The sequence below is a fragment of the Chinchilla lanigera genome, unplaced genomic scaffold (assembly GCF_000276665.1).
Source record: "Chinchilla lanigera isolate Chin_1 unplaced genomic scaffold, ChiLan1.0 scaffold00059, whole genome shotgun sequence".
In the NCBI taxonomy this organism is placed as follows: Eukaryota; Metazoa; Chordata; class Mammalia; order Rodentia; family Chinchillidae; genus Chinchilla; species Chinchilla lanigera.
Window position 1 is genome coordinate 13679682 of NW_004955460.1, and position 15993 is coordinate 13695674.

Consider the following 15993-nt stretch of genomic DNA (forward strand, 5'->3'; position numbering starts at 1 on the left):
CCGCGTCTGCACGCGCCGCCGCCGCCCAGGGGCCGTCGCAAAAGAGGTTAGGCGCGCAGCTAACGGGCCCGGAGAGCGCGGGAGGGGCCGTCACTGAAGGGCGGCGGGCGCCGGCCGGGCTTCGCGCGTCAGCAGAGCGCCGGCTGCCGGCAGAAGGAGCGCACTGATTGGCTGAGCGAGTGGAGGAGCAGGGCGGGGCAAGACAGGGCCTCTTCCGCCCGACGCTGCAGGGGATGGAACAGTGCGGCGGCCTTTGCTCCAGTGCCCACTCCGAACCCTCGGGCCCTGGAGCCCGAGTCCCAGCCCCTGAAAAGCAACAGGCTCGGTGCAGACCTCTTCCCACTCGTGCGCTTCGCCCTCTGCGAGTGCGGTAAGCGACGCGCGGCCTCGAGGTTCGCGGGATCCCGCCGCTGTCCATAGGCTGCACGCAGTATTCCAGGAAGGGGAAAATCTTAAACCTGGCTCCGGAAAGGAACCGACCGCTGCCACCCTGCCAAGAGTTCACCCCAAATCCTGGCTTTCTGCCGTCTTCGAGGGCTAGTGGACCGGCTCTTCCACGCCAGAGCTAGAGTCATACTTTCAACCACTTACTGGTCTTGACCACGAGGTTTAAGAGAACTGGTTCATTTTCACATCCCCCCGCATACCTCCCACTCCTGCCTCCTTCTGCATCTCCTGCCTGCTTTGATTAAGGATACGGCGCTGACCTCAGTCTCCCTCTGCATTTTCGCTCTCTAGATGATCCATCCCTTGGCCAACCCAGAGGATGTGGCCTTGACCCTACCCAAGTTATCCTTTACTTTCACGGAGCCCATTCCAACAGTCTCCTCTCTCTCTCATACGCTGATTCTACTTTCATGCTCTGGGTAAGATGATCTTTCAGAACGACAGATCAGAGACTTCCTGCGCCCAAAGAAAAGTGAAAACTCCTTAGCCTGAAGTTGAAAGACCCAAGGTTTTGGGTTTTTGTTTTGTTTTATGTATTCCAGCCATAAAATTTCCTACAAAGCACAGTACCTTGCGCCATCCAACTCCTACACGTGCAGATACAAAGCCTATTCCTCCTCGTCCACACTGCCCTTTGAGGGCCCCAATCATTACTTTCACTACAGACTGCTTTTAAAATATCAATTGTGTATTTGGAGCAGAAACACTTTGAGGAAACAAAGGGGGCGGGGATAAATTCCAGTCCTCCAGAATTCAGTGACCACTTTCAGGATTAACATCACAACTTTCTTCATAAAGCATGGTCATGAAATTTTACCTCCACAGCCCTTTCAACATTAAGAGATTCATGAGAGGACATCAACCATAACCATAACAATGGATTCACTAACTTGCTTTCCTTTTCTGAACAACTCTCAGAAGATTAAATGTAAATGCTTTGTTTTTGTTTTTTTTGGTTTTTCTCCGGTACCAGGAACCGAACTCACGACCTTGCGCTTGCCAGGCAAGCGCTTTTGCCGCTGAGCTAAATCCCCAGCCCTTGGATGGGAAGTTGCAGCTCCCCACTCTACCTTCTTCATGAGCTCAAAGCAAAGGAAAGAGATCCTTTTCTCTGGGCCACTTAGTAGCAAACTGACAAGAGCGGAGAAGTTAAAAGAATATGAATATGACCTCCACACACCAGGAGTCTGCAGTGGGCGCTGGTAACTCCAGACCCAGATCCTTCTACTGGCCAACATCTCCATCCTCTTCCACCTGCTCTGAGTTGTGGCTGCTAATAACAGCCATAGAGCAGGCCCCTTCTCTTGAGGGCTGTACTTAGCTGAAGGAAGCCTAATTTCCCACTGAGATGATACTCTTGCTAAGTTCTTCTCTGCCCTCACCTCTCATTCCCCTCCTCCCCAGAACCCTTCCATAACATATCATGAACACCTAATTGTGCCTTAAGCCCTACTTCTAGGAAGCCTGGCTTAACACAGTGGATACCAGGAGTGGTCCTTAGGAGAATATGACCAACGTTCCAAGTAATAGGTGTGACACTAATAGTTCTCTAATTGTGCCATGCTCCCACTGGAGGGGAACTATGACCAGATGTGGGTAAAAAGGAGTGTGGTGGCCTATTCAGTCTCTCTGGTGTTTGAAGATGTGGGGGGAACTAATAATTAGAACTGTAAAATTGGGTATTCATGGGATGTTTTAAAAAGGGAAAAATGACAGGTTTCAAGTGATTGGTCATTAGTATAAAGCAAAGCATGAAAGCCAGAGACCCTTCCATGCTACTCATTCTAACTGTTGGCATCTGTAGTCTGAGGACAGACAGTCCCAAGGACCAGGCTGAGGACTTAGTTTAAAAGGAGCAGAACATTAGGAAAGATTGAATTCTCAGCCACCAACAGCCTCCAACAACAGTCAGTGCTCTGATAAGGAAGAGGAGACCCAAGGCTAACAATGAGAATCTAACATTAGTGAGACTTTAGCCCATTTCCACTTGTTAGAGAATAGAGCCACCACCCCAAAGTCTTATGCACACACTGGCTACCTGTCTACTAAGATCAGGTCCCGGTATGACCTGGCAGGAAATACCAGGGCAGCTAGGGAAGGAATGAAATGATAAATTGAAAGAGATACACAATCAAGCTCATATATACCAGCAGGAACTGCAAATAAGTGAGAGAATGGATTGTGACAATGCTAGAAGCCAGGGGCAGGGAGGGGAGTAGATAAGGCGAGTTGGTGGAAATAGAAGCATTGTCCCATATTATAGATAGAACACTTTTGTCAAGAGCCCTGGTTCTGATGCACTGTAGCACGTGGCAAAAGAAATGGTGCCTGTTCTATGAAGCTGAGAGGCCCTGACTTGGTTGGTGGATAGTGGCAGAAGAAGCAAAGGGTTCAGGAAAGTGGATGTGCTAAAATGAGTGCTACCAGCTGACTGTATGCTGTGACCAAGGCCTGGGACACACACTGTTTATCATAACCACATCTTGAGGATGGGGAGTGGAGCAAAGCCGGCACAGCTTTGTTGATAAACAGCGACACATGGATGTGGCTGTCAGCTGTAGGTCAGGGCTGAGACTAGAGGGTGTCACTGCAGACCTGGGCTCTCCTGTAGCAAGGAGGACGATAGAATTTTGGAGTTACAGGAGCCAGGTAGCAGCACTTACTCAGCGGAAGCAAAGTGAGCGTGCTTGTTGCTATAGGCATCAGTGACAGGAGTGCCTGACTTGCAGGCATCCACAGAGATGGCTAACAGAGTGCGGGGAAGGCAGACAGGCAGTCAACAAAGGCATAATACATAGATGATTGAAGGGTGTATATCTTGCTCTATAAAATCTGGATGCACAGTAGCAAAGATCAGCTGTTCAAGTGGGAAAAAACAATCACCTGCCAAGTTTCTGACCTGAGACAGTTTTCAGGTCCAAAACACCCATGCAGTAAAGAAGAAGCCTGATCTATGCTCTCCAAATTTGTCCCCAAAGATCTCTGGCTATTTAATTTACTCGGTAACCATACACTAGGAAAGGGGGAGCACTCTGGTATGTCTAGGATATCGGTTACAGAGTCCATGTTGATGCAGCAGATGTGGACCATAAACATCTCCAGGGCCCCCTTACAGCTATAGGTCAAGTGATGTGCTGAGTCCACCGGGTCAGTGTCTGGCTCCCAAATGCAGGATTCAAGTAGTCACACTCAGGAGTTGCCAGAAAGCACACATCGGTTCCTTGACTCAGAGGACAGAGCTATTCAGTAAGGAAAGGCAAGTGGAAGCCCCTGGACAGCCCTCTCTGTCAAAGGGAATCACCTTGGGTGAAGGGCAGGGAATAGCGCTGCCCTCAGAGCTGTCCGGGATGCAAGGCTGCAGATTTTGAACTTTTTCCCACTGAATCATCAGTGTGGCCGCTGCAAACTCTGGATGGTTTAAGGAGGACGACAGTGAATGAATGCAGACTTAACCAAGAGCTGGCTGAATCCTGCCACTGCCCATTCCGTCCCTGTATGTTCTGTAACCACAACAGAATGGAGCGGCATTTAGCATCTCTTTGTTGATCCTTGCACCAGGCCCTTTACCTCTCGTAGACTTTACTCATAATCACTCTCACCAAAGAAGAAATAATAGAAATGCCAAGAGCCGGGCGTGGGGGTGCACGCCTGTAATCCTAGCACTCAGGAGGCTGAGGCAGGAGGGTCGTTACAAGTTCCAGACCAGCCTGGGCTACAGAGTGAGCTCAAGGCCAGCCTGAACTGCATAGCAAGACCCTGTCCAAAAAGACAAAAAAAAATAAAAAATAAATAAATAAATAGAAATGCCAAAACACACATTAGCAACAAAGAAAAACCTGTCATTTTACCACAAAACAGGAAAGAAAGGGAGGCAAGGAGGGAAGAAGGAAGAAAAGAGTAAAAAAGGGAGACAGGAGAGGGAGAGAAGAGTACCTTCCTTGCACTGTTTAAGAGTGCTTAGCTGTCACTACCAATAGACTTGTCCCTGCAGACCAGGTGGGAAGACAGTCTTCAGACGGTGCTGTTTATAAACAGACGGTGTAAATCCCAGCTTCAGCTTTTATTAGTTGGGTTGTTCAAGTCTTGCTTTAGACTGCCATGAAATGAAAAGCTAATTTAACTTATCAGAGTAAATAATAGTAATTAACACCCCTCCCCGCAAAACCAACAGAAGACATGAAAGCCTGAAAGTTTTCAAGGCAGGTTTTATTCATCTTCTGAGTACTGTCTTCTCGGAATTCAATCTGAAGCTGCACAGTATCTGCCCCAAATCTAAGACTTCACTTGTTTTGGGGTGACAGACCCAGAGATGCTCCTTTATGGAGTCCCAAAATATTAATTTGGAACTCAGAGCCATGCATTGGAGGTGCTGTACCTACTTTCCAGAGACTATTTTGCTGGGTATCCGGAGCTGTGCCTACTTGGTTATCCACAGCATCACCCTGCTTCAAATGAGGACAGTAAGGGGCTGGGGATTTAGCTCAGTGGCACAGCGCCTGCCTGGCAAGTGCGAGGTCGTAAGTTTGATTCCCGGTTCCAGAACAAAAAAATAATAATAATAAAACAAATGAGGACAGTAATAGTAGGGGCCAGTGGATGGACTTAACCTGAGTGAATAGTGTTCAGGAAAAGTTTTGCAAATGGAGTGACATTTGAAATGGGGCGTTGAGGATTAAGCAGAATTTTTTTCCCAGGCAAATAAAGGCTGCCAGCAGTCAGGACCAAATGCCAACTGGAAGCAAAGTTTGTCTCTCTTGGAATTCCATTGCCCTTAGATTTTGTGTACAGAAATGAAGACTGATAATTCAAGTGATAATAAAGACAAGATTCATCAGGAAGTTTGATTCAGTATATTTAGAGTTTCAAAGGAGAAAGGGAAAATAGGTGTAAGTCTGACTGGCTGACTGAGCTTATAAGGAAAAATATTACTTTCTAATGTAAACAATGGAAATCCATTCCTGATGAATTCACAACAAAAATGCGTTCTATCTTAAACAATGAATAAATGCAGTATTAAAGTTTGCCCACTGACACATCAACATCAAGCCAAGCTATTTCTACCTGAAAGGAGATAAAATTACCTTTATTTGCATGTTATACATCTATTTATGAAAAAGAGAACATGAGCATTTCACATGTGGCTAACTTACCTGAGGAACCAGATTTTAAATCTTATTTATTTTAGGAAAATGGTTGTTTAAAGGAGACTTAAAACTCAATTTAATGTCAATATACTTGATGTCACTGAACTGTGCATTTAGATTCTATATGTATTACTACAATAAAAAATCCAGGGAGGCTGAGGCATTAGGATCAAAACCTTGAAACCACCTTGGGCAACTTAGTAATTTAGCAAGACAGTGTCTCCAAAAAGGAAAAAAAAAGAAATATATATATATGGATGGTTGGAGATGTAGCTCAATGCCAGTTTTCTACAGTGGGTTCCCCAGTAATGAAAATACATATCCACATACTATCAGTATCTAATTATAAAAAAAAAATGAAAGTAATCTTAATCATAGGTGCAGAGAGGGGAGGGAAAAGCAGAGCAGGGGGAGGAGAGTATTTTGGTTTGAACTGTATACTGGAAGGGAGAACGGTGGATGCCATTATTCCATTTTACAGGCTAGAGGTAAAGTACATTGCTCATGGTCAATACATTGTGGATGAGTGGAAGGATTTTCTGGGCAAATGGGCTTGGCCCTGACTTATGGTAAAGGAGCAGGGTGCATGCCGTTTGGGTGGCAGGAAGTCCAGGTGCTGTGGGAGGGAGTAGGAAGACATAGGTCCAGCTCACCTCAGTAACTGAGGAATGGAAAGTTGTCAACAAGAGACCACTCATTCCGCTGCCTTCAGGCAAAAACTATGGTTTGGATAGAGGAGGATACTCTGATCTGTAAAGATCCAACCATTAGTTAGCTATAATTTCTTTCTTTTGAAACACTTCCACTTCCATTAACCGAGGTTCTTCCCCCATTGACTTCTACTTCCCCTTGGGTCTCCTTGGCATGGGCAACCTCCTTACTGAGACCTGGAAGTAGATAAATGTCTTCCTTCCAGCCCTCATTCTTGTCCTTTCCCAGGCCTGCAAACTGTTTCTCATCCTATCTCCACCATCCACACTGGGAGAACACTGCGGGTGTCATGGACTGGGGCACTGAGAAAACAAGACAGAAGCAAGGCCAAGTGTCTCACTTACCTTAAGCAGTTGAAAAAAACTGCACCCTCAGAAGGACCTCCACAAACAACAGGGAGATTCATGGGATGAAGGCCCTAAGGGGCCCTGCCCACCAGGGTCAGAGACCTTCTGACCTAGGGATGGATGTTGGTCAGTGGTAGTGAGAGGAATCAACCTCCTAGGAACAAAAATGAGGGATTGTAATTAGTGAAAGGATAATTATGCCAACTAACACTTGAGAGATGATTATGTCCCAGACATCTCTCCTCAATGTTTTAGACATATCATTTATAACCTCCACAGGACTATGGGGTTGGTGCCATTAGTATTTCTATTTTACAGGATACTTGTAAATTACACTGCTCACAATCCAAAATTAGTATTAAACATAAGTTCTTCAAAGGTTTGTGGGTGGATGGCCAAATGGGCTCAGCCCTGAGTCAGGGTGAAAGAGCACAGTGAAGTTAAAAGTAGCAGGGGCCCCAAGGTGTTTAAGAAAGGTGATGGAGAATGTTGGTCCAGCTCTCCTCAGTAGCTGAGAAATGGAAAATCATGAAAGAGAGAGTTGGTTCTGCTGCCTTCAAGCGAGAACTATGGTTGGTCTTGGGAACGGTACAAGTGTAAAAATGATCCAACCAAGCAGACAGTTACATATATTTTATTTCTCTCCAAACAGTTTCAGTTTCATTCACCTAGGACTTTCTCTACTCATCAGAGAGACAACACAGTGTTTCTGCCTGAGAATGCCTGTCCTCAAGGAGCTTTCAACCAGGCAAGCAATTAGTGACACTCATTAAGGAAGACAAGGTGGGGAAACAATGCAATGATGCAGGGATGGAAGATGGGAGAGTTCTTTTTACCTTCTGTATTTTATGAAGTTTGTATGCCTCCAAGCCTCTCTGGTCTGGTAGATATCTCCTCCTCAAGATAGCCAAATCTTGGGCTGGGAATGTGGCTCAGTGGTAGAGCTCTTGCCTTGCATGCCAAGGCCCTCAGTTCAATCCCCAGCAGCACATTAAAAAAAAAAAAAAAGACAGCCAAATCTTCCAAACATAATCAATTCCACCAGCAGCATGTCCTTCTTCTGCAAAATTACATTTCCTGCATCTACACTCCCAACACCTTCCTTACCTAACTCTCTCACACAAGGTATTTCCCTAATATTTCCCATGCTGTAAATCATCACAGGCCAAGTGTCATCATATAGTGACCTTCCCAACAAACATGTCCCATTGGAATTTTTGCAATTTTCCAACCAGCTCTGGCTTGCTGCGCCTTCAGAAATTCCAATAAAGGCTCTGCCATGCGACCCACCCAAGATGCTTCCCCTTGCTCTCCCCGGCATGGGCAGCCTCCTTACTGAGACCTGGAAATAGATAAAGGTTTTCCCTCCGAGCTTCATTTTTGTGCTCTCTTAGGCCTGCAAACTCTTTCTCATCCTACCTGCAACATCTACCCTCATAGAACACTGCAGGTTTCATGGACCTCGGTGGTGAAGAAACAGGAGAGAAGGAAAGCCGAGTGTGTCACTCACCATAAGGAGTTGATGACAAAAAAATGCACTCTTACAAGAACCTCCACAAACAGGGAGGTTCAAGGGGTGAAGACCCTGAGGAGCCCTGCCCAGCAGGGTCAGAGACCCACTGACCTAGGGATGGATACTGGTCAGTGGTAGTGGCAGGAATCAGCCTCCTAGGAGCAAAACTGAAGATGTTCATTAGGAAAGGATATTTATGCCAACTAACATGTGAGAGATGACTGCGCCAGATTCTAATCTGTAAAGATGACCCAACCCAACGGTCAGTTATATATAATTTACTTCTCTTCAGATATTCATTTTCATTCACCTAGGGTTGCCTCTACACATCAGGGACACAACAAAGACTGTTTCTGCCCAAGAATGCCTGTCATCAGGAAGCTTTCAACCTGCTTTTTGAGTCCAGGCGGGCAATTAGTGACACACATTAAGGAAAACAAGGTGGAGAAAACAAAGCAATTATGCAGGGATAGAAAATGATTTTATTTAACAATGTTGAAGATTGAATTGGTCCTCTCACAATCTAAATACATGCTGTACCACTGAGTAAAGTCCCAATCTTTTCATTTTGTATTTTTTTTAAATTTTTAAATCATCTGTGTTACTGGAGAGTGAATCCAAAACTTCCCACATGCTAGGCAAGTGACCTGTCGCCAAGTTATATCGATAGCCTTTTTCATCTAAATCTTTGATATTTTGAAGGAGGGTATTTTTAAGTTGCCCAGGTTTTGTAGGGATTTGTCATCCTCCTGCCTCAGCCTCTGGGGTAGCCAAGGTACAGGTGCAGAAGACCTCACCTGGCCAACTCATAATTCAAGTGATCGCTCAGCAGAAGCCTCCTCAGGGACTTTTACTGCAGTCATACTTCCTCTTAGCCTTCCCTCTGCTACTGTCTTTGTATTCAGTATCTCTCTGTGGTTATATTTTATTTACTCATTCATTTTATTTTGTTGGGATCACACTCAGAGCCTCTTATGTGCTTGTTATTTTTCTGTTAATTGCTGGCTCAGATACTTGAATAAACAATATTTTGCATGTTTGTAGAAAGGTGTGTTCAAATGGTCTTTGGGCCACAATGATATGTGGCTGTAATCCTGTCTGAGTACACGGAGGCTGGACGACTGCAAGTTCATGGTCAGCCTGGGCAACCTAGAGGAATTCTGTCTCAAAGTGTAAAATAAATAAGATAAAAAGGTCAAGAGATAAACTCTGTATTAGAATTCCTCTGATGTTAATGCACAGTATCCAAATGAATAAATCTGAAATCCATATACTAACAGTATCTAATTATAAAAATAATTTTAGGGCTGGGGATATTACTCAGTGTCAGCAAGCACAGTGCTTGCTGACAAGTGTGAGGTTTTGAGTTCAATTCCTGGTACCAAAAACTAATAATAACAATTTTAATCACAGGGTCTTAAATGAAATACTAATAAGTGAAAAAAATACATAACCCAAAACTTATCCAAGTGTCTTAAAGAGTGACTCTACTGGGTTCATAGTTTAGTGGTAAAACACTTCCCTACCATGCAGGATACCATTTGTTTGTACCCAATATTGCAAAAAGACAAATACAAAATAAAAAGAACAACGTACCGAATGAAGCAGTCTTCTGTGTCAGACATGGTGGGACACACAATTAGAGCAACTAGGGTGACTGAGAGAAGAAAATGGACAGTTGGAGCCCAGCCTGGGTAACTTAGCAAGGCCCTTTTCTCAAAACACAGCAAAATAATAAATAAATAAATAAATAAATAAATAAAGCTTGTGTCTTTAGCCCTGTCCTCCATCATTTAACTTCCAGAACCTTAAATTTTAGTGTTGGAGGGAGTCTTTATTTCTAAAGATTTAAAGTACATTGTAATTGTTCCCAAAGAGATTTATTTCTGAAACTTAATAAAATGCTTATTGTATAAAGACTATGAGTTTATAAATAAAATGCAGTTATTCTTAAATGGACTTTTTGTGACACTGTGGTGAATATTTACCTGGGCAATAAAACTAGTCATTAAAACATCCAACCCTTAGTTATCTGTAACTCTGTTCTCTTGAAATCCTTCACTTACTTTCACCTAGCACTGACTCTGCATGTCAGGGAGGCAGCAGAGGTGTCTGTGTCAAAGAGCGCCTGCTCTCAGTGAGTTTTCAAGCTGCTATGGAAGCCAGGTGTGGTGGTGCATGCCTGTAATCCCAGCACTTCGGAGGCTGAGGCAGGAGGATCGTTGCAAGTTCGAGGCCAGCCTGAACTGCAATAGCAAGACCCTGTCTCAAAAAGACAAAAAAAAAAAAAAACTGCTATGGAAAGCAGGCGAGTGATTAGTAACCCATGGAGGCAGAGGGAGGAGAAAGCACATGATGGTGCAGGGGTAGGAGTTGGGGATACAAATGCACCTTTTAGCATCATAAGTCATGGACTATTTATGGATTGAATGCAGGTCTTTCCCACTGAGCAAAATCCCAAGTTATTTTTTCTTTATAGTTTTAAAATGAGGTCACACTAAGTCACTAGGTTGCCCAGACTGGGCACAAACTTGTGACCCTCATGCCTCAGCCTACCAGAAAACTGGGATTATAGGAATAGACTACCAACCTAACCCCTTTAGCCTTTCTGTAGGGAAGGTATATTACTGACGAATTTCCTCAGATTTTTTTTTTAAATTGGGGATGTCCTCTTCCTCCTCCACCTCCTCTTTCCTTTTCTCCCTCCCCTCCCTCTGTCCCTCCTCTGCCTCCTCCCCCTCCTCCACTGCCTCTCCTTCTTCCTCTTTTTCTTCTTCTTCCTCTTCTCCCTCTTCCTCCTCTTCCTCTTCTTCTTCCTCCTAGGGATTGAACACAGGGCCTTTTACATGCTGTAATGCAGAGACAACGCAAGGTCCTCTTTCAACACTATTTTTTTTTTCTTTCAGCACTTTAATTATGGCATCCTGCTGCCTGCTGGCCTTCATCACTTCTGATGAATAATCAACAGTTAACTGGATTCAGTTGTATGTTATAAGTCACTTCTAAAACTTTTGAGTCCAGACCAGGCAACTTAGCAAACACTTAATAGAGGTAACTAAGTTAAAATGAATTCTTTAAGGTGGGCCTGAGTACAATGAGCAGTGTCCTCCACAGGAAAAGAAAATTTGGACACAGACACCTACATAGGAAAGATAAAGGCAGAGGTCAAGGTGATACACCCAATCACCAACAAACATTAAAGCTTGTCAACTACCACTAGAAACTAGAGGAGACGCAGGGAGATTTTTCCTTACAATCCTCCAGAGGGGCCAACCATGTCACACCTTGATCCTGGCCAGTCATCCTCCAGAGATATGTAATGATTTATTTCAGCCTCCCAGATTTATTGCTTATAGCCACCCACTAATCTAGGCAGGTACTTAGATATCCCTGCAATAAGTCACATGTCATTAGAGATGTAAGGGGTTAGTAATAGAAAGCAACTTGAAGTGGTGGCTGAGACAGGGGTGTCTTCTGGGCAAACGGAACAGGATCTGCCTATATTAGGCTTTTTACTTTCTGTATTTTATAATGCTTGTCCATCTCATGCAGCTTATGACCAAGGAAGACTCCTCCTCCTAGAAGAGTTCGTTCTTCTGCATAGTGAAGAGTGCCTCCCACAAAAGCATAACTTTCCTATAAAAATCAACGCATCCTGAGTCTATATCTCCAATAACTTGCTTATCTACCTCCCACTAGGCAATATTTGCCCTGCTCTAAACCAATAGGGGTCAAGTGCCAGGCTACTAGAGACCTCCCCAACCACCAAAGCCCAATGGCATCATTCAAATTTGACAATTCTAAGCTACCTACTCTGCCTTGGCTTACTGTGCCTTCAGAGAGCCCAATGAAGGCTCTGGTTCAGGCTCTCCCCTCATTCTCCTCTTCTGCCAGGTGACCAACCCTGGATGGTTCCCCTTGGTTCTCCCTCGCATGGGCAATCTCCTCTCTGAGACCTGGAATTTGCTAAATGTCTTCCTCCCAAGTCTCATCTTGTCCCCTCTTGGACCTGCAAACATTTCCTCATCCTATCTCCAACATCTACACTCTTAGAACTCCATAGGTTTCATCAATTGGGGATGTGCAAAAACAGGAGAGAAGATAAGTCATGAGTGTTTCACTCACCTTAAGGAGCTGATGATGGAAACTGCACCTCCAGAACAATCTCCCTAAATGGGGACATTCAAGGGGTGCAGGCCACTGAGGGGCCTGGCACCAGGGTCAGAGATGCTCTGATCCTAGGGATGATGGTCAGTGGTGTCAGCAGGTATTAACCTCCTAGGAGCAAAGATGAAGAGGGATTGTCATTAGGAAAGGATATTTATGCCAGCTAACAATTGAGAGATGCCTCTGTCCCAGGCAACTCTCTTGAATGTTTTGGACATGACATTTACTATTTACAACAGGACCATGGAGTAGATGCCACTAGTGTTTCAATTTACAAGTTAGGTGTTAAGTACACAGCTCATACTCTCACAACAGGTGTCAAAGAGTATGTTCCTCAGAAAGCTGTGCATAGAGGGATTTTCTAGGCAGATGTAAGAGCATGCATAAAAAAGAAATTAAAGCAAAAAGGAGAACTCTGTGACTAGTTTACCTTGAGTTATTGGAGAAAATCCAGAGCTCTCAAAAAAAAACCCTCTGAGTTTAAGATAATTTGGTGATCATATAAGTAAACTACCAGCATAATGCTTTCTTTGATCTTAAGTTTGTTAATTGGGGCTGGGGATATAGCTCAGTGGCATAAGCTCTTCCCTGGCAAGTCTGAGGTCATGAGGTCATGAGTTCAATTCGTGGTACCAAAAAAAAAAGTGTGTTAATTGGTGTCTGAGGTCAAATGAAATGACCTAGAAGAAGGTGGATATAGAGCAACAGTCATAAATGCATCAAAGTTAATGAAAGAATATACAACTATCTGTTATTTTGGCACTATTATATATCTTGTCTCTCTTTTATATAATCTGTATTAATTAAACATGTTAACTCACTAATTATGGTCAGCAACACCACAAAAGATGTATATATTTTTTAAAATTCACAGCAGTACACATTAGTATTTTTTTCTAGGATTCCTGGATGGAAGATGTTGTGTGTTTTCTCCTGATGGAACCACTGGGTATAGGAAGATACTGAATAATACAAAGTTCCTTTTTTACACATATGTCCTTACATCTTCATGTCAAGAATTGTCACTTATTAAAAGGAGTAAGCCCAGGCTTATTAAAAATGTTGTAAGTGCTTATCTGAGCAGAAACCTCACTTATTCACACGGGGAACTAGAAGGCCTTTTTCAGAGTTAGTGTGTATGCCAAGAAGAGAAATAGGTATACAGTACTTCAGCAATCTGGTAGGGGTTGGCTTTGACCTGAGGCAGATGAGCTGTAATGAAGGAAGTGGAAGGTGCAGGTTATGAAGTGCCTAAGGATTAAGTCATCCTAGAAAAACAAAGCAATGTAAGAGCGGAAAAATGAGGGAAATCCAAAGGGGAGATGCACCTTCAGGCTCAAAGTTTCCTTGATTTGAACGATGTCCTTTACTGTCTGGCAGTTAGAATCAGGTATCTTTGTGACAAAGTTAAAACATTAGAACTAGCACACAAAATACTAAGAATGACTAAAAATTCTGGAAAAAGTTCAAGGGACCTAGTAATTCTACGTGATGTATATACTTTTATTCACTAGGGCATGGTGGTGCACACCTGTAATCCCAGCATTCGGGAGGCTGAGGCAGGAGGATCACTGCAAGTTCAAGACCAGCCTGGCGTACAAAGTGAACTCAAGGCCAGCCTGAACTGCATGACAAGACCCTATCTCAAAAAGACAAAATAATAATACTAATTTCATCATACAGTTTAAAAAAGAGGTGATAAGATAACTATGTTAGGTATTGATATAAACTCACACTTGCTGGTAACCCCAAAATATTTCCTACTGGTTTCAACCATGCCCCCATGCTCTGAATAGGAGGGTTGAGGCATACCATGAAACAAGCAGAAAAAAATGAAGACGAATGTATGTACCCTTACGTGAAGAACTGGGACAGGGAAAAGCAAGTTGCAGAACAATTTGTACAATAACATACAGTCTTACAATAAAAACAAACACCTCAAGTGGTAGAATGTCAGCCAGGCATGGTGGAGCACGCCTGTAATCCCAGCACTTGGGAGGCTGAGGCAGGAGCATCACTGCAAGTTCAAGAACAGCCTGAGCTAAAAAGTGAGCTCTAGGTCATCCTGAACTGTATAGCAAGACCCTGTCTGAAAAAGACAAAAAAAAGGTAAGATGTCTTATATATTATTATTTTGTATCTGTAATTAGGTTTGTGAATGTATAAAATTTATGTGTACAAATATGTACACAGGTATATGCATAAATGTATATTTATATGTATACAGCATTTCTCATTTAACGACCTACCTGTTAAATGACTGTTCATACTTACCACCCATATATAATTTCCGTACATCTTCTTTATAGAGTCTCAGTGTCTTTTTTGGTAGAATATATCTTGCTTATAGAGTAATTTTTGCTGATTGTACTGTATAGTACTGTAACTTTATGTTCTTATATACTATAGTACTGTGTGTGTTATGCAAATAAAAGTAGTCATCAGGTTGTAGTTTCCTTTGACCATTTCTTTACTCTGAATATTGTAATGTACATGCTACATACAATACAAAACTCAGTCGTTAAATGAATATCTGTATACATAATGTATATATTTATGCATATGTACCTACATATGTTCTATAATAAAGTATATATTTCAAATCTGTGTTTTTACTATCTTACGCTATTTTACGTATTGTCTACTTTCATATATATATATATATATATACTTATATACACACACATATGGGGGGGTGACAAATTTTAAGGCAGGACACAAGGCGTTAGTTCTGCATATGTACCTACATATGTTCTATAATAAAGTATATATTTCAAATCTGTGTTTTTACTATCTTACGCTATTTTACGTATTGTCTACTTTCATATATATATATATATATATATACTTATACACACACATATGGGGGGGTGACAAATTTTAAGGCAGGACACAAGGCGTTAGTTCTGATGACGGGAAAGCAAGACTGGGTCTCAGGGTCAAAAGAACTTTAGACTTCGTACAGAGTAGCCCAGAGGGGCTCGAGGGACGATGCGGGGGTTCTCCTGGGCAACTCGGGCAGCAAGCCCCACCATCACCCTCGCCCTCCAACTAGGCGTACTCCCACCTCAGTACTACAGTCCCAAAACTCGCACGCTGGAGCCCGCCGCCTGTCCTCCTCAGGTAAGTCCTTCATGGCCCCGCCCACTGACGGTGGGGCGCGCCCGTGTCAGGAGTGAACTTCCGCCCGCCCTACAGTCGCTTCCGGGTCAATTGCGAAGCCTAAACTGCAAGCCTGCGGGAGGGGCGAGGCGGGTGTTTGAGGGGAGTGGGCGTTTGCGCACCTAGAAGCGCAAAGCTGTGCGAAGGGTGAGCTTTGGCTGCATCGCCAGCATCACTTCCCGGCCGAGGGCGCCACTCAAGTGATGGTGAAAGAGCAGGGTCAGTTCTAGGTGGCTGGAGCCCCTGTGGGCCGACGGAAGGGTGTCGGGGATGTGTGTGCCGCTCTCCTGAGTTAGGCTTGAAACCGAAACCCGAGGAAAAACGGTTCTCTCCCCTAACTGTGCTTTGCGGAAGGTGCAAGTAAGCTAGAATCAAGTCTCCTAGAAGCCATGACTAAAGGCTAACCAAAGAAAATAACAGTCTTGGAGAAGAGTTACAGGGAGCCTGTCACAACTACGTCAGTTTATGCAATGGCACCCCAGTCCTGTGGGTTAGGAGTCAT

General features: G+C 43.7%; 1 protein-coding gene and 1 long non-coding RNA gene across 2 annotated transcripts in view; both read right to left on the reverse strand.

Moving 5' to 3' along the window:
- LOC102025094 (ubiquitin carboxyl-terminal hydrolase 42) overlaps positions 1-10391 on the reverse strand; it is a gene marked incomplete in the record, with an annotated part of 44288 nt that extends 33897 nt beyond the window's left edge. Inside the window, 2 exon segments of the mRNA XM_013521210.1 lie at positions 4381-6803; positions 7486-10391.
- Positions 10392-10940: 549 nt separating this feature from the next.
- On the reverse strand, positions 10941-15481 carry LOC106150009. The gene is made up of 3 exons (XR_001236522.1): positions 15397-15481; positions 12288-12440; positions 10941-10981 (listed from the first exon to the last, which is right to left on the reverse strand). It is a non-coding gene; the product is annotated as an uncharacterized LOC106150009 (long non-coding RNA).
- Between the last annotated feature and the right edge of the window lie 512 nt (positions 15482-15993).